General features: G+C 47.9%; 1 pseudogene; it reads right to left on the bottom strand.

Moving 5' to 3' along the window:
- Positions 1–16196: 16196 nt before the first annotated feature.
- Positions 16197–20559, bottom strand: LOC120836381 (annotated as a pseudogene).
- Positions 20560–23136: the final 2577 nt, after the last annotated feature.

The raw sequence follows: 23136 nt of genomic DNA, 5'->3' as shown, positions 1-23136 counted from the left end.
AGGAAGGAAGAAAAACTTTATTGAGAACCAGTTGTTGCACTTGTTCAGTGCATGTGCGTCTGACCACCGCCCGGGCCTTGCTGGGCAAGGGTGTCTGTCAACCGCATACTGGATGGCCCACTTTTGGGCTCGCTCGTCAGGTTGGGCCAATGCAGCCAGTATCTCCCCCTTAGTGCTCAGCGGATATTTTAGAGCGCAGCTCTTAGGCGCCCGTTTCCGGCTTGAGCGGCGTGGCCGACGGCGTAACCGCGCGGTGCATTATGGGTAAATTTCCCCGCTAAATCTAGCGGAAAAATTTTCCTGGTAAACCTGGCGGAAAAATTTCCCCGCTAAATCTAGCGGAAAAATTTCCCCGCTAAATCTAGCGGAAATATTTTCCCGCTAAATCTAGCGGAAATATTTTCCCGCTAAATCTAGCCAGAAAATTTCCCCGCTAAATCTAGCGAACAAATTCCCCCGCTAAATCTAGCGAAAAAATTTCCCCGCTAAATTGAGCGGAAAAATTTCACCGCTAAATCTAGCGGAAAAATTTCCCCGCAAATCTAGCGGAAATATTTCCCTGCTAAATCTAGCGGAAAAATTTCCCCGCTAAATCTAGCGGGAAAATTTCCCCGCTGTCTAATGGAAAAAATTTCCCTGCTAAATGTAGCGCAAAAATTTCCCCGCTAAATCTAGCGGTAAAATTTCCCCGCTAAATCTAGCGAAAAATTTTCCCGCTAAATTTAGCGGAAAAATTTACCCGCTAAATTTAGCGGACAAATTTCACCGCTAAATCTAGCGGACAAATTTCCCCGCTAAATTTAGCGGAAAAATTTCCCGGCTAAATCTAGCGGAAAATTTTCTCTGGGGGTCACGTGACCCCCCCCCCCCCCGACGTCACGTGACCCTCAGTACCCTTCCCTCCTCCTCCTCAAGAGCTGTGCTCTAATTCGGCGCTACAGGGAGCTGTAAACGCTTTCATTTTTTTGCTGGATTTTATACACTCGAACATTATATGTTTACAAGTTCCTACTTTCTCTTTGCATACATTGCATATAGGTTCTTTTTGAAACTCTGGTCTAATAATGTTCATCATTTTGGGTGTTGGGATTGTTTTGGTCTGTAACATTCTGAGTAAAGTGCCTTCTCTTCTACTGAGACTTTTATGTGGTGGAGCCAACGTTACTAAAACACTCAGTTGGGAAACTCGCCGTCGAAACCGGGGCCGCTGGCGTCCACCGAGACCGAGCTAAATGCGACAACAGCGCCACTCTTTTTCGTTTGTCTGTACTATGGTCACCTCGAGCTTTTTGAAAGACTGCTTTTTGCGTAAAAACAAACGGAAAAGACTCTTTTTGTATGAAATTTATTGGAGTTTAGTACCAAATGATGGGCGCGTGATGTTTTTATCATCTTTAGTTCGCAAGGTTTTGCGGAACAATTATTATTGTTTTCATACAACCATGCCTCAGCGGGCCTTTCAGGTAGCACGTCCTGACCTAGGTGCATTTTAACGTCAGTAGTTGAACGCGGCGCGTCCGCCGGGGAGACGGGGGTGGCACCCCTGGATCCTTCCTAGTCCCGGGCCAGGGGTAACCTGGTCCGTCGTACGTGTCTTTGCGTTGAGAGAGACGCATCGTCATGGCTGCTGCGTCAGCGCCGCACTCCCCCCCGCCGAAGGCTCGCGCCTTCGGCGTTGTTCTGCCCTTGGGCACCTCGCCGGACGACCTCGTCCATGCTGTCGCCGGCGTTGTCGGACTTCCTGAAGTCTACTCAGCGCAGCACCTTGGTGCGCAAAGTTTTGAAATCGTTATCAACAGCCGTCTCGCCGCCGCCAAGCTTACCGAAGCCGGCGTCATCACCATCGCCTCTACCCAAGTCCCCATCGTTCCAGCGGGACCGCAGGTGACGAACGTCACTTGCATGTTCCTGCCCACCTATGTCCGCAACGACCTGCTGGTTCAAGCCCTGTCCGCTCACGGGAAGGTCCTGGAAATCACGCATGCAACCTACCGCAGCACACCAACCGTAAAGACCGGGACAAGATATGTGAGAATCGAGATGAAGGAGTCGGACCCGGTCCCTAACTTCCTTCGTATTGGAGGCCACCGGGCGACCTTCGACTACCCGGGCATCAAGCGGGTATGCCGGCGGTGCCGACTGGAAGGGCACATTCGCGCCAACTGCACGACAGAGCACTGCGACCGGTGCGCTGTTTTCGGACACGCTACGGAGGGTTGCACGTCTGATTGCCGGCGATGCGGCGGCTCCCACGCAACTGTGGACTGCGTGGCTCGGCGGAGCTACTCGTCTATGGTCGCTGGGACAGCCTCGTCTGATTTTCCTCCGCTGTCCCCAGTACATGAGGTGTCTCCTCCTCGCCCAGCCGCCCAGACAGGAGCGCCCACAGCCCTATCCAAGCCCCAAGTCAACGTCGACCCGAAGACCTCCCAGTCCGCGCTGTCAGGGGGAGGACCGCCTCCGGCTCCGCTGACGGACGCAGCGGGTGCGATGGCCCCCGAGACGCAACTCGTCACACCGCCACCTAGCCTGTCTGCTGTGGACACCCACACCCCGTGGAGCGAGGTGACGGAGGACCCCGAGGTCTCTAGCGACGAGGAGCGCCTCGTCATCATGGAGGACGAGTCGCCTGTGGCGGAGGACCCCTCCCTTTCTTCCCTGGGAGCCCCAAGTACTTCCGTGGCGCCAGTGACGGCAGGCAACAAGGACTCGACCAACAGCTCCGAGCCCTCGGACCTCGCAGGCAACTCAGATCCGACAGACGCACGCCGGGGACAGGCCCCAGACGCCAAGCGCGCCATCTCAAGCAGCGGCTCTCGTTCCCCTCGAGGACGAGACAAGGCTGGTCGTCGCCCCAAGAAGCCGCGACCAAGTTCACGTGACACCTCGTTCAGCTCGGCTGAGGACGTTTTGTGAGTAGATGTTACAAGGTACTGTTTCTTTTTATTTTTTTTTCTGCTTTTTTTCCTGGCTAGTCTGCGAATTATTTCCTTTAACGTTCGCGGCTTTTGCAACCGGGCGAAGCAGACGGAGATATTACACTTTGCCAAACAAGCAGCTGCCGATATCCTCTGCCTTCAGGAAACAAATTTTTCAAGCCGGCGTGAGGTTGCAGAATTTGAGGCTGCCTTTTCTGTGACGTCTTTTTTTTCTTTTGCATCGCAGAGTTCGTGCGGCGTAGGTATTGTGGTCTTGAACCATGAACTGCTGCGTCATGGCTCCTATTTGTTTGACACGGAGGGTCGGGTGATCCGTTTTGATTTTGTTTTTCAGGGCATAAAGTACAGGCTTATTAACGTTTATGCCCCCGCGAACCACGCTTTCTCGCATTCCTTCTTTAACAACCTCGACGTCCATCTACTCGATGCTTGTCCTTGCTTCATTGTGGGAGATTTTAATTGCGTTTTTGACTCGATGACAGACATCCGGGGCCCGGGAATGGGACGATCAGTTTGGAATGCGCGCGAACTGCAGAGACTGGTCACTGGTGCGTCATTTTGCACTTGAGGATGCGTGGTCTTTCCTTCATGGCGCCAGTTTTCAACCCACATGGAGCGACGGCAGGACCAGCTGCCGCTTGGATCGCGTTTACGTGCCGCGTCGGTTGACCACGGCGCTGACGTCATGCACCGCGGTTGTTTTCCCCCCGACTCCGGTTCGAGTGTCGGATCACAGCCCCGTCATCGTCGCTCTCTCTCTACCCAAGGCGAGCGGCATGCGTCCTTGGCGTCTGGACGTTCGAGTTTTGCGTAATGAATCCGCCAAGACGACGCTTTCCAACATAATAAAACAGTCTCTTGTTGGAATGCGCCCGACCCCCGCCACGTGGGACCACCTCAAGGGCAGGTGGCGGGATTTATGCTCCATGCAGGGGCGGCACCTTCGAGCGGACCGTCGTGCGCTCCTTCAGGATACGATTCTCCGCATACGCATTGTCCGCAGGGGTGGTGCTTCCACTTCACTTATGCAAACGTACTTGGCGCAACTTCAGCAACGCTACCAGTGCCTACTCCGCACTGGTATACAACGGCCTCTACGGTTTCTTGGGTAAACCGTTGTCCAGCGACTCACCCCGAAGTCCTTCGATATTCCCGGCGGGCTCAGCGGCCCGGTTCTAGCGCGCCCTTGTGGAACCCTGCCCCTGTTCCCTCGACAAGCATCCCCACAGACGTAGTCCACCTTCCAACCTTTGCCTCCCATAGCGCTCTGGCGCAGGCAGAAGATGAGGCTAGTCGCCCTGAACTACTCGACCACCCATTTCTTTGTGGGCTTCCAACAGTTCCCGACGATTTTGGTTCGACCCTAGAGCAATGCCCTAGCCCGGCGGAGCTTCAACACGCCCTTTCGCGAATGAAATCAGGCTCGGCGCCCGGGCCGGACGGACTCCCAACAGAGTTTTATAAGACCTTTTGGCCTGTTCTTTGCGATTTTTTTTGCGGCGTTTTACGGGTTTTCTTTGAGGAACAGTGCCTTCCGGCATCCTTCCGGCTTGGTCGAATAGTTCTTCTTCCCAAGGAAGGGGGAAGCCCTGGCGACCCGGGTGCTTGGCGCCCAATTACGTTGTTGAACGCGGACTACAAACTTCTGACCACTGTTCTGTCGTTGCGGATGCGGACCGTACTCCCAGAACTGATTAATCTGCGACAGACATGCTCGGTTCCAGGTCGCACCATCCATTCCCTGGTCGCCCTTACGCGGGACCTCGTGGAGTACACGCGATCCCGACGGACAGGCGGTCTGCTAGTATCCCTTGATCAGGCCAAGGCCTTCGATCGCGTAGAAAACAAATATCTGTTCAGGGTCCTGGCCGCCTTTGGATTACCTCCGAAAAGCATTGCTCTGTTCGAGTGTCTCTACAACGGTATGCAAAGCGACTTGTTTGTCGATGGAATCCCGGCCGCACGCTTCCCGGTCACGCGGGGCGTTCGTCAGGGTTGCCCTCTCTCCCCGCTCCTGTTTGTGCTCAGTCTGGAACCTTTCCTTCTTGGACTTGAGAGAGCCTCGAACGTTCGTGGTCTACAGCTCCCAGGAACGGGTCAGGTCAAGGCGACTGCGTACGCTGACGATGTGACGCTCTTCGCCCGGGATGGCGACAGTGTTCTGGGTGCGCTTCAGGTTTTTGCGACCTATGCGGCTTTGTCCGGCGCAGAGCTAAACTCCACCAAGTCGAAGATTCTCTGCATTGGCAATCCCCCGCCCGATCCCTTGCCGCTCCCTGTTGACGCAACTGTCAAAATCTTGGGGGTGACCTTTGATAGAGACGGCGTGGCACGCGAGACGTGGTCGGCGCTTGCGCGTGACATAAACTCGTGCGTAGAAGAGGCCCGGGGATATGCCTTCCCAATGGCTGTACGGCGTTACTTGGCACAGTCAGTGATTTGCGGGCGACTCTGGTATGTCGCGCGCGTAGCTTCACCGCCCTCTCAGTTTATACGCCAGGCGCGCTCTTCTCTCGTGTCCTTCTTTTGGGCAGGCAAGACGGCTCTGGTGGCTCGCCCCGCGCTCAGCCTCCCTCGAGAGTGCGGTGGCTGGAGCTTTCCTTGTATAAAACTGACAGCGTCCGCTTTAGCTCTCAAGACCCTCTTGACTATTCTCGATGACACGGACAACCCGTCCCGTCCACTGGCGGTGTATTTTCTCGGGACATTGTACAGTGACCTGGAACCCTCGCAACCGCCCTACATTGGCGCCTGCGTGGAAACGGTTCCGCCTTTCTACAGAGCTGCTATTGAGACTTTCCGGCAGCTGCGCGCCCATGTGTCAAAAGAAGACATTGTTGAGGCTCCGGCGTCTCGTCTTGTTGAGATCCTCTACTCGTCGCAGTTTCCGGCGCCAGTGCCGGGGCTTCCGTCGTACATAGGACCACCCCTCCCCCACGGTAGCCTGCCAGGAGAAGTGTGTGACTTCCAGTGGAAGAAAGGTTGGGGAGTCTTACCAACCAAGGACCGCCTTTTCCGTTGGGGTTTGGTCAGTGATGTTAAGTGTCCCAACTGCAGTGCAGTGGAGACAAACGTCCACGTAACGGCGCAGTGCGTGGTGGCGCAGATTTTCTGGCGCCTTGTGGCGCATGCCTTTCCTGACGCTGGTGTGCGCCCTTATGTCAATCAGGGTCGTCAGCCCCGAGGGAATTTTGCTTTCCTTGTGATAGCGCTGGCCGAATGGGTCCTGTGGCGCAACCGTTGCTCCTCGAAGGTGCGGCAGCGTTGCCAACGGGCGATGTGGCCACTTTTATGGAGACTGCGACGGGAGCTGGTCACGTTTTTGGAGTGTGAGCTGTTCCTCCTTGGGGAGTGTGAGTTCCTGCGGCGTTGGTCGTGCCGGTTCCTGACGGTGATCAACGGCCAGGTACATTTGGCTTGCCTGTCCTTGGACATGCTGTAACCGCGGGCACTCCGGTTCCGCCTCGCCGGCTGCGACGGCCGGAGTGATCATTGCGTCGCGTAAACATTGTTTTGTGTAGAGCATATAACATTGTATACCTTGTAACATTGTATAAACTCGCAGTGGTGTCAAATAAAATTTTCTTACCTGAAACCTCTACCGCTGTATCTGTTCTTAAAGGGGCACTGACACCCCAAAGGTCGTATTTATTTTTATTGTCTAAAACGATGCAAGTTGTAGTCATAGACACGCAAAAAAAACCGCATCGCGAAAAAAAATTTTCCCGCGCGCGCGCGCGCCTTTTTATTTTTGGCGTTTGATTTTCCCGCCTCTCGCCTCCTTGCTTCTTTTGATCGGTGACGTCAAAAATCAGGAAATTTAGAAGCTTTGTAGGCGACATCTCTATAACATTTAATTACGGCAATCTTAAAACATGTTTTTTAACGCAATTGCGAACGCACTACGGCCCTTCTTTTTGAAATACCAAAAATCGGGAGTTCGTTGTGGTGCCGTCTCCTGGATTTGTATCCTCCAACGGCTCCAACGGAAAACAGGCGACACTAGAGCACTATATAGCTCCTTCGGAGCAGAGTAGCGCAATCTAGAACGCCGCCTCTCGGCGACTAGCGGCGAACGCCCGGAGGTTCCAACTGCGGTCAGAAATGCATGGAGAACGTGAGAAAATTGTTGTTTCTTCGGTATTGTGGGGATGTACGGAATGACAATCGTTTTTGACATAATAATGGAACATTTTAGAATAACTTTCGCTAAGTTTTGTGCTCCACAAGGACGTGACTTTTTTTTAAAAATTGCCTGAGCGGCATCATGCAGCAGACGACACGGCGACGTCACACCATTCACGTGACCCGCTCCGGCCAACCCGAAAAGCCCATCTCCGCTGCGAGCAAAAATCGTCTGCTTCAAACGCCATTGCCTTGGAAATTGCGTTCTCAAAATTTTCACACGCATCCGATATTATTAAAATTTTGATAAAATGTTTAGTGCTTTACTAACTTCACGACAGATTAGTTATGAAAAGTGTGAACTCGCCGCTCATTTTTTAATCAGCCGTGTTCTGTCGATCTCCATGTATTCTCCCATAGGGCGGGCCGCCTAGAGCCACTCTATATGGCAGCGTAGCTGCCAGAGTAGCGACACGACGCAAAATTATCTAGATGTACGACGCCAGAAGCGCTGATAGTGATCTCCATTTTGGGCCTGGGAGGTTGCCATGGTAACGGTGCTTCTAGCGACGCCGGGCGGCAACCTTTGTAGTCTAGTTGATATCTCCATTCGTTTATTGAAAAGTGGTATAAAACGCTTGGCATCGCGGTACGGCAAGAACCTCAGGAGGAACGGTGCCTGTTTTTTCTGAAAAGTGAGACGATTTGCAGCCCGGGGACTGTCGGGCGACGAGAGCTGCTCTGGTATCGTACGTGCACGGACAAGGCAAGTGGTTTTCGGCGCCGCCGGGATGGCGGCTCCTTCGTGGGACGAACGTACCGTCCTAGTACTTTTGGACTTCGCTCCGATGGAACAAAATCTGACTACGCCGTCCACTACAGGACGATTGGCTCGGGATATGACTGCTGCTCGACTGCCCCATAGTGAGCGAGTATATGTTTAGCATCATACTTCTTCAAGACCCGATCATCCCTTCAAGATGAGATTCTCTCACCGACTGGTGAGGAGCGACGTCGACGGGGTTCAACCAAGAAGGACGACATGGTGGTCTCTAGGGAATTGTTGACGCCATCAAACGAGACGGACGCCGGATATGAGGTGTTCTTGCGGACAGGCCAAATGGTCGTTCGGAAATTTACCGGCATTCAAAAAGTGAATATTTTTATCTGGTGTAGCACACATATCTGTGTTAAAGGGGCCACAAAATTATTTTTAAACTTCTTCTTCCTTACCTGTAATCCTCAACTCAAAAGAGAACTGTCAAATCACGCAGTCGTGACATGCTAGGGCTCCGGTGCGCTGACCCCAAGCTTTCACCGTGCTTTTTAAGCACACCGTAGAACTTGGCATTCGCAAGTGATGATAAGTTTTTTGAGGGCACTCATTGGCCAGGAACGCGAACTCAAATATCCATGGACGAATTGATTGCTGACGAGCGCATACATCCGAGCGACGCAGTTTTCGTGTCCAATGCGTGAGTTGGGGTCGGCTGACGTCATTTTGGCCTTTGTAGGCATTGTAAAGAGGTTATTTAGAACCATACACACATGATCAAAATTCATAATATTATTCAAAATTCATAATATACTTAGTATCAAAAATATGTATAGCTATAGACTATCCACAAGCCTTAAAAAAGAATTGCAACATAACACATCTTCCTTGATAACACTGTCAAATTTACAAAAACATGTTTTAACGTATCAAACTCGTAACCCCGATTATTGGCAAATACCAACGTGTCGATTGAATGTTGGCAAAGAAATGTTAGCCTACCGAGTCCCAAGACTTCTCAATTCACTAATTTTACACAATATTGATATAGATAAATTGAGTTTAAATGAATTACGTTCTGTCATGTATACCTTTGATGTAGTCTACTGATATTTGGTTTTGTATATCTTCGATGTTGTATCTCTATGTTCTCGGTAAGTTGTTAATAATTCCCTTCATGTCCATGTATTTGTATTTATTATGTAAACATAGATTTTGTACATTGATATGCTTTAAAGATTAACTAGGTAATTGATATCCGTTAAATGTGCTTATTCTTTGATTGAATGCCTTTGTATTTTATTTTGTTCCCTCTGACTGCTGCTGAATGTAACTGGGGCCGAGAGCTTGTCAAGCCGTCTATCGCGGCTTTTATTCTCGGCCCCATCATTACCTGTAATGGGAAATGAAAAAATAAAGCTTATTATTATTATTATTATGATAACGTCATAGCACACTGACATTAAGGAGCACAAAACGGGCCCAGCTACAGAAAATAAATGTTACACTCGTAAGAAATAAATGCGTCTGTAAATTGTTAATTACAAAGACGAACACACCTCTGAGCATCTAAGTTTAGTAGTATGTGTTGATGCAGTGTTATATAGCAGGACATTTCATATACGTCACTTGAGCAAAAATCAGTTTCTAACTTGAAAAACAAGCCAAAAAACACTGCGATAAAATGCAAACTATTGCAACAAAAGCAAGTTATACCAAAATCTTCAGAACTGCCAATTCGTAAAACTGGCGATTAGTAAAACAGGTTAAAGATCGCAGGAACTTCCTCGCTAAAAAATGCTGTGATTATTCGGTGACCCAGGGCGGAAACAATTTCCCCTAGGCTCTATACGTGCCGTATACCTTTCCTTATGATTCTCGGAAATTCAGACTTTCAAAGGAAGCTAGAAAAATGCGAAAAATGTATCCTAAAATCAATGTGGAGCGCAAGTTCGTCTGCTTCTTTTTGCAGGGGTTGTGATGACGTCAGAACGCCGAGATCTGAGTGGCTCCGATGGAATGATAGTGGGTAGACCTAAAAGCAAGCTGCCTTGAGGTCTACCCCCTATTCTTTATTCAGAACCAATCAGAGCTCGGCGTTCTGACGTCACCACAACCCCTACTAAAAGAAGCAGACGAACTTGCGCTGCGCATATCGTAAAACCGTTGATTAGTATACTTGGGAGTTGTGTGAATATTTATACAGCGTGTAGTTGGTCAGCCATTTCAAAGTTGCGACGAGTCACTCGCTGCAGATGAGCAATTTAGCCAATGCAGTAAAACCGCTAGCCTGGGGTCTATGGGTCTTTAACGTGCACCACGCAGTAGTGATACACAACCGCAGGCCGGTACGATGCTCATCCAGATCAAAACGGGCAGGGGTGGGGATTGAACCCAGGTTCCCTGGTTGATTAGTACAAAACGTAAACATCGCAGGAGCTTCCTCGCTAAGAGTTTGTGATCATGCGGTTACCTGGGGCAAAAACAAATTCCCCAAGGCGCAACATGCGACGCATAGATTTCGCATTGATTCTCAGACACTCCAACGTTCAAATAAAGCTAAGAGAATGCGAAAATTGCATGCTAAATGTCTTATCGATCCTCAAACACATCCGGAAACTCGAGCACCGCTAAGGCGATATTACTGATGCTGTCGCACAGGTGCTAATATCCAGAGCGATCTTGCACAGAAAGGGTATAAAGTATCCTTCTTTCAAATCTTCACGTTATACCTACGACAGAAAGCACGAAGAAGCCCTAAATCGTCTGCAAGCTGCGGTACATCACGACTCCGCGCACCGAACAAACTCGCATCCACCAGCTCTGGGCGCTGCCATCTTGCCGATGACATCACGGCTCTTGAGAGGTCATGTGACGAGTCGTCACTTGGTTGCCACGGAAACCGAGCCAGCTCAGCTCGTTGCTATGGTACGGCGTGTGACCAATCGCGGTGAGAGGCGGCACAGGGAAAAGCGTGGCGCTACTCTGGCAGCTACGCTGCCATATCGAGTGGCTCTAGGGCCGCCTCCTGGAACCCCGAGTACCATGTGACTCACACCGATCCGCTCTGTCGGCCATGTTGTCGGCAAAACACGGAGTTCAAAGGATTGCGCTACTCTGCTCCGTAGGAGCTATATAGTGCTCTAGGCGACACCGCTCAAAACCGGTCCGCCGCAACGCCGGCGCTAGCCGGCGCTCGCTCCTATCCTCCTCGCTTTGGGTCGCCATGGCAACAGCAGGGAGTGGTGACAGGAAAGTGGACTCTCAGGTCTCCTCAATTTTTGACGTCAAGGCACCGGCGCCGATCGCGCGGGAACTTCGAATTCGGCATTTGGAAATTGTTTTTTTACTTCACGAATACTGAATTCCCAAATCTCAAATTTTGAGGGTAATGTCCCGGCATCGTTTTCAATCGTTTCGGATAATAAAAAAAAATATGATTTTGATGTGTCAGTGCCCCTTTAAAGCCAAAATAGAAGTCACGTGCAGTTCTTCGAGAGGCCGCTGCGGACGAAATGGTGGCGTTGTGTTCGTCGTTAGCTCGGTGCTCGGAGACAGATTGGGGCCACTTTTTCAAAGCTGTCTCTATGGGAGTTTTCCAACTGAGTGTTTTAGTAACGTTGGGTGGAGCGTAGACTCTCCTGTTTAATTTGAAGCCGCTAGTAATTTCCTGAAAAGTTTGTGGAGTTTCACCTTCTTCTACCTCTTCCTTTGTAGGCGCCCGACTTATTCTGCGGCTCAGTTTCCTCGCGGCTTCGTCTGCGCGCACGTTAAGGTTAGGCAGGTCTTCGTCCTCGCTTAGATCAATGTGTGCTGGGAACCAATGTATGGTTATTTGTTCTGAATTTTAGTCATTCTTTTGTGTACGTAGTTTTTCATATAGTTGCTGATAGCCGTTTTAGTCGCAGAGATGTGGCTGCAGTTCTTGCAGTTCGCTGCTATGGCGATGCCCATCTCCTCTGCTTCTTCTATCGAGGCGTTTCTAACACTAATGGCACTTATAGCGCTGCCTTCTGTATCTGCTACTGCTACTTTGTGTCCGAGCTTTTTATTGTCGTAACAAGCAGCATCTACAAAAATTACATCTTTTCTTTTACCGTAGGTCTTTAGCAGAGCTCTGGCTCTAGCTTTTCTTCGTTCCTCTTCATTATTCGGGTCCATGTTCTTTGGGATTGGTAGTATCTTGATTCTCTCATATGCGCTTCTCGGCAGCGTCTCTTTCTCGCATTGATCATCTTTAGCTGTTAGTCCTAGTTCTTTTAGGATATCCCTTCCGGTTTTAGTCCATGCTAGTCTGTTGTTTTGAGCTTGCTTTTGTGCCTGAATTAATTTCTCAACATGGTTGTGTATTCCTCGGCGGTTCAGTGCTTCGTTACTCGTAGCTTTGGGTATTCCTAGTGTTGATCTATATATTGCTCGTACTTCAGCGTTTAGTCTTTCCAGTTCGTTTTTTTTTTTCTTTTTTCTTTTCCATTTAGCTAATGGAGTCAAGTATACTAAGTGTGAGATGACGAATCCATGCCCGAGTTTCAACAAATTTTCCTCTTTCATCCCTGCGTGTTTGTTTGCGATTCTTCTGATCATTAACAGGCTGAAGTTGAGCTAGTTGGTACTTAATTCAAAAGTAAACGGTCAGCTAGACGATAGCAGTGATGGAAGTGCCATTTGACCTTTTGGAGCAGGCCTTGTAGCAGGCAAAATGTTGTTTTGGAGCAGGTAATAGCCCTTTTGGAGCAGGGTCCGGCATATGTTGGCATATTACTTGAAAATGAAATAATGCTGCATTGCTATTATTATTGGAACACAGCGCCTGCCGCCTTTTTAAGACAGGATATATAAAATTCAACAAAGTAAACACAAAAAGCATTTTTTTAAATAAAGTTTATCTGCTCGTCAGATAAAAAATACAATTAAATATGTCACACTGAGTTCTGATGGTACAGGATGTTTAGTTTTATCAGCCTGCACTTCTGCAGCAGCATCTAACGACCCTCACTGTTGTGGAATGTTTTAGTGCAGATTAGAGCTGTATTTCGGGCAGCAGCTTCAAATATTGTGGTATCTGATATTCGCTTAAAAAATTTCGATTAATTTTCGATGTGCTGGCGAAGTCACGATCGGATCACGGCGAGTTAACCCGTTGAGTGCGCTCCTTGGCATGCACCGACGCGCTGCAGAGAAGCGACACCCGCGGAGCAGACACCGCAGTTGCGCGAGTCGCGCAGTGCTTTGTGCTCCGAAAAGGACGGTGAGGCTTTACCAGCACTACATCCAGAGTTTGGTGAAACTCAACTATACTTCGTTCGAGCTTCGGTGCGAGCGCAGCCGAAGCTACAAGCGCGCGCGTGGAGCCCATAACGGTGCACTCACTGCACGAGCCCACGCGCGAGTCAGGAATGCACAGAGCATTGGGCTCGCGCTAGATTTGACTTCGCTGGTAGCTAGCGCACGGGAACAGGGCGGGCCAACATTAAAAACATCCACAAGCTCGGCCTTTTTTTTATTTTTAAATATTCTGCTCTGTGGGATGCTTCCTCGCTTAGCCTCTGCGGCTTTGGTCTCAGATGTTGCTAACGTTGTTCCTTTCCATGATGATGATGATGATAATGCACCCTCCGGATAAGACTTCAATTTTTATTCTTTCTTGCTACATCTGATCTCGGCGCAGGCATGGCGCAATTCGTCGGTAAAATGACAATTTAGCGCTACATGTAGGATTGCGTCCTTGGCGCAATTTGACGCAATTGGCGCACCACTTCCATCACTGGCGATAGGGACAAAACACAGACAGGGAGAAACAGAGACATACACACCGCTGTGTATGTCTCTGTTTCTCCCTGTCTGTTGTTTGTCCCTATCGTCAGCTGACCGTTTACTTTTGAATTCTGATCATTCTATGTGCGTTGCCGATTCTGCTAAGGAGAGTTTCTAGCACGGTCTTGTTTCCTCCGTCGCGCTGGATGTGCATTCCTAGGATTTTGACTTTTTGCACTACAGGTACTTGGGTTCCGTATTCTGTTTATATTTTAGCATCTAAAGTTTCTTGTTCCTTCTTTTTCCGATCCTTGCTGTTTTTAAGAATCAGAAGCTCCGACTTGCTTTGGCGCGCACTTGAGCTTCGATGGTCTGAGGTACCTTTCTGTGGCGATGATAGCGGAAAGGTCCGGGGAGCAGACGACGATGCAGAGGCTGCCGCCGGCGGCCTTTGCACCACGTCTGCGGCTCGTTCTAGGTGGATGCTCGGCCGCGCCAGCAAAATGCGGCGGTCTGCGACTCGGTGAACTTTCAGAATTCGATTTTTTTTTAATTACCAGAAAATGTTTTCGCTAATGGGAAGTCGTGATCGCTTCGCTATAGCAGCTATTTCGTTATCCGACTTCGTCCTAAACGATTTAGACAATATTATTCCTGGGATTACCTGTATTACATTTCTTCCGCCCACCGGATAAATAACATCTAAACCTAAATCGCTCTGCTCTACTTCCATTCCACTTAGAAGTATATCTTGAAAAGCAAGTATGACAGTTGACATGACGTGTCTGAGCTTTTATTGCTGTAGCGTAGTTTCTGCTTCCCATATTATAACCACCCTCATGTGTGCACCTTTTGAAGTAACCTAATCAGTTCTGCATCTAAGTTATATATCCCAGACTTTTTACTGGTTCACAACACTGTATATGCTCCCTTGATATCCAAATAAGCTAACGGCAGCAGCAACAGGAAGAGTGTTCACCAGAGGCTTCGCAGATGAAACGTCCGTCACATTCGTTACGTTTTTGTTCGCACAATGAAGCTTGCATAATTTTAATTTTTTCGTAAATCGGCAATGACTTGGGCAACTAGGGTGAAGCCCTTTACAATAAAGAATTCAGCCGTCTCGTACATGTCCTTCCCCACATGCTCCACCCTATGCCGTGAGGCTAAAGAAAGCAGGACAAGCCCTTCCATAGAAGACCACCATATCCTTTCTACTTGGCGGAGGAGTGTCACGGAGAGACGAGACGAGACGACTTGTCTTAACACCAACTGGCCTCCTCCTGAAACGAGCTTCCTCTACAACTGTGATACTTCCCTAGCATTTTCTTCCTTTCAATGTTCACAATTTACATTCACCAGAGCCGATTCAGTCTGCATCCCCTTTCCACAATACCCTCTCTCTGCTTTAATCCTGATCCACATCCCTATTGCCCGAAAATTTCGACCAGAATTTTCTTAACGAAAATAATCCCTGGAGAAGGGGTACAAAGGACAAACACCAATCTCCAAACACAGCTAGGTGAAAAGTGAGCGACCGAAAAAATTTGCCTGCTTCGGGTATTTAACTCGGGACCTCTCCATTTCCAGAGGGGCGCTCTACCAACTGTGCTAACCAGACAAATGAGACACCATTGGCCAAAAGTGGCTGGACGTGTTCCAGGGCGTTTTCACAAACTCGAATGTGGCCAACCAGGAGTCGGAAATAAAACCCTGGCGGTGGTCGCGAGAAACGTAATAAGTGCGCCGGAGTAACTCTCGGTGCGTGAAAATATGGTGAACGTGATGCTTCAGTCACGGTCATCCAAGATCATGGTGGAAGAGCACAACTAGCGGAGCAATCGACATAATCTATACGCCAGACGCCGAGGACCAAGATGGGAATCTGCCGTCCAAGTGTTCACTCCCTGTCCGTGCAAAACAGAGTTCGAGCAGCACATTCGTTTCTTACATCTTCCTGCATGATCATAATCGAAACATCACATGCACACTACTTTTAACCACGAAGGGTTACTACATTTAACTCTTTGGCACTTATGAAAACCGTATCGTAACGTTAACCATATTCTCCATATGTCAGCACGAAGGATTTGCCACCCCTCCTCACTCACCTTTACCCCACTGAACCATACAGCTATGATTAAAACTGGTTCTCGCCATCACCGCTAGGGATTTTTTTCGCCTTCTCGTTTGTCAAGAGAGCATGTCAAGCCCTCTTTCTGTGTCTGGTGCAAGCGCTGCTTCTGCCCGTGCCTCCGACTGAGCAAAGTCTCCCTATACACGGCTCTGCAGCTGTGTAATAACACTGAAGCCAGTCCTGCAAGAACGACAAGAAAAAGGAGGTACTGAGTTTGTAAACATATTTATTATATGTAACAGTTCCTTCCACACAAATTAGAAAACCCTGGATATAGCAGAAGCCAACAAGGCCCAGTTCCTTCAGATGAATAACACCGATACTGAACAAACTCAAGTCAGTGAAGGGCATTTGCTATTTCGATCATTTCAAGGATAGAAAACCAAGCTGCTAAAATTATGCCTCTGCTCTTCACGCACCTTCACATGTCTAAAAAATAGCACTAAAAAAAAAAAAAAAAAAAAAAAAAAAAAAAAAAAAGTTTGTTTGAATTGCTTACACAACGCATCTGAATGTGCTACGTCAGGTTCTCACGTGCACCTTGGGACACTGCACAGATTTGTGAGATATCTCACCTGTGTTCATTCAAATGTACCCCGTAAGCTTCTCGCTCAAGTGGAGACTTCAGGACGGTGCTCTCAGTTTTCTCCCGTGTGCTTTCAAATGTGACATGTCAAGCTGTCTTTTAGACTAAAGGTTTTGTAACATTGCTCGCATTGTACGGTCTCTCGCGCCAGTGTGCATTCGAATGTGGTGGGTCAGCAAATCACAGTAATTAAAGGCTTGGGGTCATTGCTCACATTTGTAGGGTTTCTTGCTTGTGTGTGCTTGAATGTGCCACGTCATCAGGGTGCCAAGTGCGCTAAAGGATTAAGGACACTGCGTGCATTTGTAAGGTCTCTTACCTCTGTGTGTACGAGTGAGCTGCAAAAGCCCATAGCTCTGGCGAAGGGCTTGGGACGTTGATTACATTTGTAAGGTCTTTTCACCCGAGTGCCTTCGAATGTGCTGCTTTAGTGCACCACCACCAGTGACGGTTTGCGAACACTGCTTGCATTTGTTGGGTCTCTCACCTGTGTGAAATCGAATGTGCTCCGTCAGATTCTCACTCTGGTAAAAAGGTTCAGGGACATTGCTTGCATTTGTAAGGTTTCTCACCTGTGTGCCTCTAAATGTGCTGCCTCAGCCTCGCGCTATGACTAAAGGCTTGGGGACATTGTTCACATTTGTAAGGTCTCTCACATGTGTGCGTCCGAATGTGCTGCCTCAACTTCCCACTATGAGCAAAGGCTTGGGGACAAAGCCTGCACCTGTAGGGCTTCTCATATCTGTTGCTTCAAAAGTCGCAACTCGTCTTACTTAGACGAGAAAATGCTCTGGGACATTCCTGGCCTCGGAAAGGCTGCTCACCGGTGTGGGTTTGCATGTGGCTGTACAATATCACTTTGAGCAAATGCTTTGGGGCATTCCTGGCATTTGAAAGGGTTTTTTTACCTTCTTTGGCGGGAATGTTATTTACCAGATGACCATATTTCTGAAAGGCTGTTACCACAGTTGATACTCGCAAGTTCGTTCTGGCTTGTGAATCTCTGCGTGGTACCTCAAGTCTTCTGCTTTGGAAAAGGATTTTGAACATTGCTGGCACTTAAGTCGTTCATCACAACGAAGGAAGAGGTGATTGAGAATTTCACGCTGATCCCCAGCGAAGTGGGTGCACAAACAGCATTTGAAGAGATTGTTGGTTGTGGTTTCCAGAAGGCAGCAGACGTCCTTCGAGCAGGCACTTCCCCAACCTACGGAAATAGACATCCCTGTGTGTATCATGAAAGAGAAAGGAAAACAATGTGCCATTTTTTTTCACCATTGTGGGCAAGGCGGTGGTAACACAGAATGCATTGTGTCCCTTTATGTTTGTTACTGTATAGATGAACTTCATAAGCATTTTGTGCATCGACACCACAAAAATTGTCATGCATGGCATCTCTGAAAGACAACTTCGCCAAGGGTTGCGTCAAGTTCATAAATCCTTGTTTCCTCTGAAGCAAGTGCGGGCACTCTTCCCTCTTTTCCCGGAAATTCCCCCACCACATGTGTGTGCACTCTTATTTAACACCTCCAAGACGACAAGGCTTGTTATGCTGGTCTCTCTATTTTACTTACCAGAGGCCAGCACGGTGCAGATTGGACATAAGTGCTGCAGTAGCATTCTGCTAAGACTTGCGTTTAATCGTCGAGGACGCAAGTTCTAGCAAAACGCTGATGCAGGGCTCGCATGCAATCAATTTTAATTCAATGTTTTTTGTTGTAGGAGCATTACAGGAAGTGTGTTAAAGGAAACTACTAGGAGCCAGCAATTTAACAGATTCTGTGCTAAAATCAATGAAGATGGCTGCAAACGCAAGGTATGCTTTGATGCCGTGACGAGTAGTTTCTGCAAATCTCCGACCACCAAACTACTCGAATGTTTTTTTACGCCGAACATTTTCACAGGCCTAACGCTAAGATCTGGCGGTGTAGCACAGTCTCAGCATTTTGTTTTGGAGATACAGCAGCCTGTGTTGACCACCAATTGAAAATAACGCAGCTCAGTTTCCTCTGGAAATTCCTGAAACAGTTGGTGGACGGAGCTTGTTACACACTCAACATATTTATGATGAATGTGATTACTAAATCAGAAAGAAATATTTAAGAGCACCCTTGTGCAATAATTGGCAACATTGCAGAAAGAGTTTATTAAAGCGAAACAAACAAAACAAAACTGCGAGTTCACAAAACGCAAAATGTGAACTCCCCTTTAGGAGATCTTTTATCTTCCAGCCTTACGTTGGTTCTAGACCTTTCCAAGATGGGCAATCTGGCAACTACACTAAAATGAGTTTGAGATCCCCGATAGCTTTGGGACAGTGCTCATAATTTTAACGTTTTTTGCCCTGGAAGCAGAGCTGGAAAGCCAACTCAGTTTCTGCAGCAAGTCTTGAGACCCCACCGACAATTTAGTGCAAGGTCTCTTGCCCACATGACTATGAATGTGGTTCAGTAAACCAATGCTCCAGCTCAATGAAGTGGTTCTGTATTTGAGAAAAAACACCTAAATCGTGTTCACTTTTCTTCCAGGATCAGAAGTATCGAGATCATTTTTCAATGTAGTGTACGGAGGCAGCAGGAAATCATTACCAAAGTACTGCTGAGCCCTTCCTTCCCAAAGCGTGATGTCATATCCAAAGTTTACGAAATCTCCGCTCTCGCGCATCTTCGATGCCTATCAAAGCTATGCACGCGCACTCTCACTATTTTCAAAAGGTCAGGAAAAGATGTCGCGACTGATATCAGTGCAGGGAAATGTACCTGACAAAATTTAGAAACTGGAACGGAATTAACACAATACCATTTCCACATAAAAATGCAAAAAAGCGCCGATGTCGTGTTCGCGTTGACAGTGCGGTTCTTTCGATCGTAGCAACAGTGCCATCACTTTCGAATAGCCGACAGGATCCGATCCAACATGATGTGTAGTCGAAAGCGTCATCCGTCGTCGCTCTAGCCGAGCTAAAGCATTTGGCATAGTCAAGCCAAGATAAGACACCTTAAAGTTTACTTTTTGGCCGTTAACAACGCTGGACGAGCTCCCCATTATATCCCCCCAACCCTTCCACACCTTTTCAAGACCCTTCTTGAAACCCTTGAACTTGAAACTTTTCAAGACCCGCCTTTTCTCACATTTGGTTACATCTTCAAGGAAGACGAGCATGACATTCAGATTCCCGGAATAAAAATACCCTAAAATTCATCTCTCACTTCTTTCTTCTTTCATTAAACTTTTTTAGCTTTATTTTAAAGGCTTTGCAACCCTGCAGGCTCTATGCACATTCCTAGTAAAAGGCTCAGGACATTGCGGGCACCCGAAAAGTCTTTCAGCTTTGCGCATTTTGATGCAAATGATGAAACTCCGTGTGTAAAAAAGGCTCGAGGGCATTGCAAGCTTTTGCAACTATTAACCCTCGGATGTATTAAAACGCTGTCTGTCAGATCTTCCAATAGCTCCAGGCTCTGCGACAACGCCACCACATGCGGGTTCTTTTGAGCCCATGCAACTTAAGGCTGGTTTACGCATTTACAGTTCACTGCGATGGAGCGCCGACTTTCCTTGTAACTGCTTGACGCACTGGCTTCTGTCTAGTTACACGCCGGATGAAAGTGTTCTAGAGCCACCCGATAGATGACACCAGTCTGTTAAACAGTTAGGAAGAAATACAACGCAATCTATCACAATCTAACACAAATGTGTGAACTAGCCTGTAAGGTGGGTGACCGGATTGTACGAGTGAGCAAAGGCTTTGGGGCCACCTCTTGTACCTGTGGCGTTTCTCCTCGGGAAGCTTTGGAACGTGCGCTTGGTCGGATTGCCAATTTCACTGAAGGGCTGGAGGTGCCGCTAGGACACGAAAAACGTTCTGCCCACATGCCCAGATCCGTACGGGTGGCCAGAGGGGTACCGTGTTCGAGTATTTGCAACACTCCCTATGCTTAAAAATATATATATATATATTTTTTTATGGTGTGGTTTTTTGTATGTTTCTTTTAAAGCCATAGGTGATCATCCTGTTGGCACTTTTGAGTGGCTTAAAATCCGGATGGTTGTGGTGGTACAGTTCCAAACCTGAAGGAAGCTGGGGACAGTGTTGGCACTCGAGCCGCCGTCCCTCCGCATGGTGAATTAGGTGGCTGACCATTCCATGCTGGTCCTTGGTGATGTAGTAGCAGAAACCGCATTTGAACTGGAGGCCCTTGGGCGCTTTTGGTGGGAAGGTCCCTTTGTCGCCTACAGACATAAAGTCAAGGTTGTGTGCATTGGGACAAGGAAAACAAAAACAATGATCAGCCATAAACAGATTAGGAGCTTGCTCAGAGATTCACTTTGCGCACACACAAATGTTTGACATTTCACAGAGTGCTGAACTGCTCAATGTTCAGCAGCGTGGGGGGTAATAGGGCATTTTGGACTAGGAATGGTATTTTTAGTGTACTACATGAGCAAGTATGCATACATTCAGGTACTGTTTTACAGCACGTGACCTCAACAGCAATTTTCCTGCTAAACTTAGCGGGAACATTTATGCCGCATAACCTCAACACCAATTCGATTCCCGACTAAATTTAGCGGATGATTGATGTCACATGGAAGACTTTCTTGTAGACTGGAAATCTCGCTACATCTCGCTCGGCCAGCACAAGCGAGGAGGTTAAAAATATTGGGAGAGGACACTCCTCTATGAGAAGATTGCCTGCGGAAGCTACCGGGCTGATGCCATGCTCTCCCAGTATGTTTAAAGGGGTCATGAAACGCTTTTCCAACTTTTTCCTGTTTCGCTTTCCTCCTCAACTCATAAATCGCGCATTCCACCAAACAGTTCAAGAAGACGAAAAGAAGGGAGGCCCCTCTCGCTCGGAACCTGGTTTATGTAATCCCCGGACACATCCATTCTCCCCCTAGAAGATTAGCCCGTCGCTCAAAACTCAGACAAAAGTTTCTTTCCCTAGCCCGTTCACCCCTAAGCTGACAGTGCTGTGGAAGCTACGTGCTCCTTGGGCTAGCCACACTTTTGCCACGTAAGCGTGGCAAATGTGGCTGCAGAGAATGAAGTCAGGTGATGAAACGGAGGTGGCTGATTGGTCCGGCATGCGCGTAGCTTCCACCACAATGTCAGCTTAGGGGTGAAGGGACTAAATGAGGTCCGGTTTTGTGTGACGTCAGTTTGGACCCGATGACACGCTTTTGGGACCGCGGATGTATCCCAGTGAAAAGGCAGAGCGGTTACGAAGGGGAGAAGGAACGAAATAGTCCGCTGTGTTTTCAAATTTTCGCACTGAATGTCAGGCTTTTGACTTTCTACCGTTTATCTTTTGGCCCACTGAACGATGTTCTATTAATAAAATCCCAATCTAAAATGATTTATCCCAACCCAAAAATCGTTTCATGGGCCCTTTAAGCCCCTTCAGTGCAAGCCAATGCAAGGAGCTTAAAATTAAAAAAAATCGAAGAAACTTCTAAATTCGGTGCCATTTCCGAAAATAACTGCATACTATGTGACTACTTCACTTTATCCAATATCGGTCACCATTTCCCGAAATAACTGACGCACCCCCAATCGCTGCAGGGGCAAAACATACCAGTTTAAAAACAAAAAAACACTGCATCAAAGGGGAATGAAAGGGCATCATGAAAGATTGTGTTGAAAAGAACTTGTACTTTATTTTGAAAGTACCTTGTACTTATAGGACTTTACTTCAGGTAGATTGCACCCAGGGTGCTTACTTCCTTACTTTGTACATGCGCGCCATTTCAGTTCAGTTTCTCTTAAATAATATGAGTGAAATTAAAACAAAAAACAGCATATTCCCTAAAATGGGGTTTTTGAAACCAGACTTGCCTAATTTATATGAAAACTGCAACCCACAAAACACTGTGAAAATTTACACATGTGCCTAGAAGGCAATGTTGTGCATTACTCTGTAGCATTAGCACCATTGCAGCCAAGTTCAGAGCTCAGCAACGTGCCGTTAGACTGATGCAAGGGAGTTGCAAGGGAGTTGAGAACTAAAATATAGGCCTATATTTCTTTTTTAGCTTTTCTAAAAAAACCTTTGTAACTGTCGGTCGGCCTGCACAACTAGTAAGCATAATTTACGAGCCCATTGAGATGCCGAAAGTGTTCCCCTGCATCAGCTGCTGCTCCTAGAATGCAGTCTCATTAGGCGTGAGGCTCTAACCACATGGTCCAATGCAAAGCAGTGAAGCTTGAAGTGCGCACACTGGTGCGAAGCCATTAACATTGACGCAAGTGGTGCAAGGTCTTTCCGGAATGTCCTCATTACTGGTTTAATTTGATCGGTCTGCTTACCATTATATCCCGAAAGATAGTCCGCCCCAATATTTAACATGATTTGCTATTCTTGCTTTTGAAAAACCATTGAAAGATAGTTTACTTTTAGTAATTGCAGTGCCCTGGCCAATGGTGAACTTGGCCGAAACAGGGGGGGGGGGGGGGGGGGGGGGGGTAGTGAGGTATGGCTGGAGATGAGCAAACATTGCTGACTGGGAAGGGAAAGACAGCTGTCTATGCTCCAATGTCCCCCAATGTGAAAACAAATTTGGAAGATCACAGAATGCAAAAATGGCATTTTAAAATCTTTTTTCTCAATCTCACACTGAGAGTTAGCTTTATCCTCATTTTCACCCGATTTGCTTCTCCTTTGGGTGGGTCATCCTTTGGGATATTACGGTACATACTTTTCGACTAAACGGAAAGGAGTCATTCTAATTTTAGGTTACAGTCACAGCGTGCAGTATCGTGCACATTCCCGTATAGGCCGACACACTGCTTACAAACAAGTCAACGTTTACCTAC

Source organism: Ixodes scapularis, unplaced genomic scaffold (genome assembly GCF_016920785.2).
Source record: "Ixodes scapularis isolate PalLabHiFi unplaced genomic scaffold, ASM1692078v2 PGA_scaffold8__174_contigs__length_109621045, whole genome shotgun sequence".
NCBI lineage: Eukaryota > Metazoa > Arthropoda > Arachnida > Ixodida > Ixodidae > Ixodes > Ixodes scapularis.
This window is presented reverse-complemented; position numbering and strand designations above follow the sequence as displayed.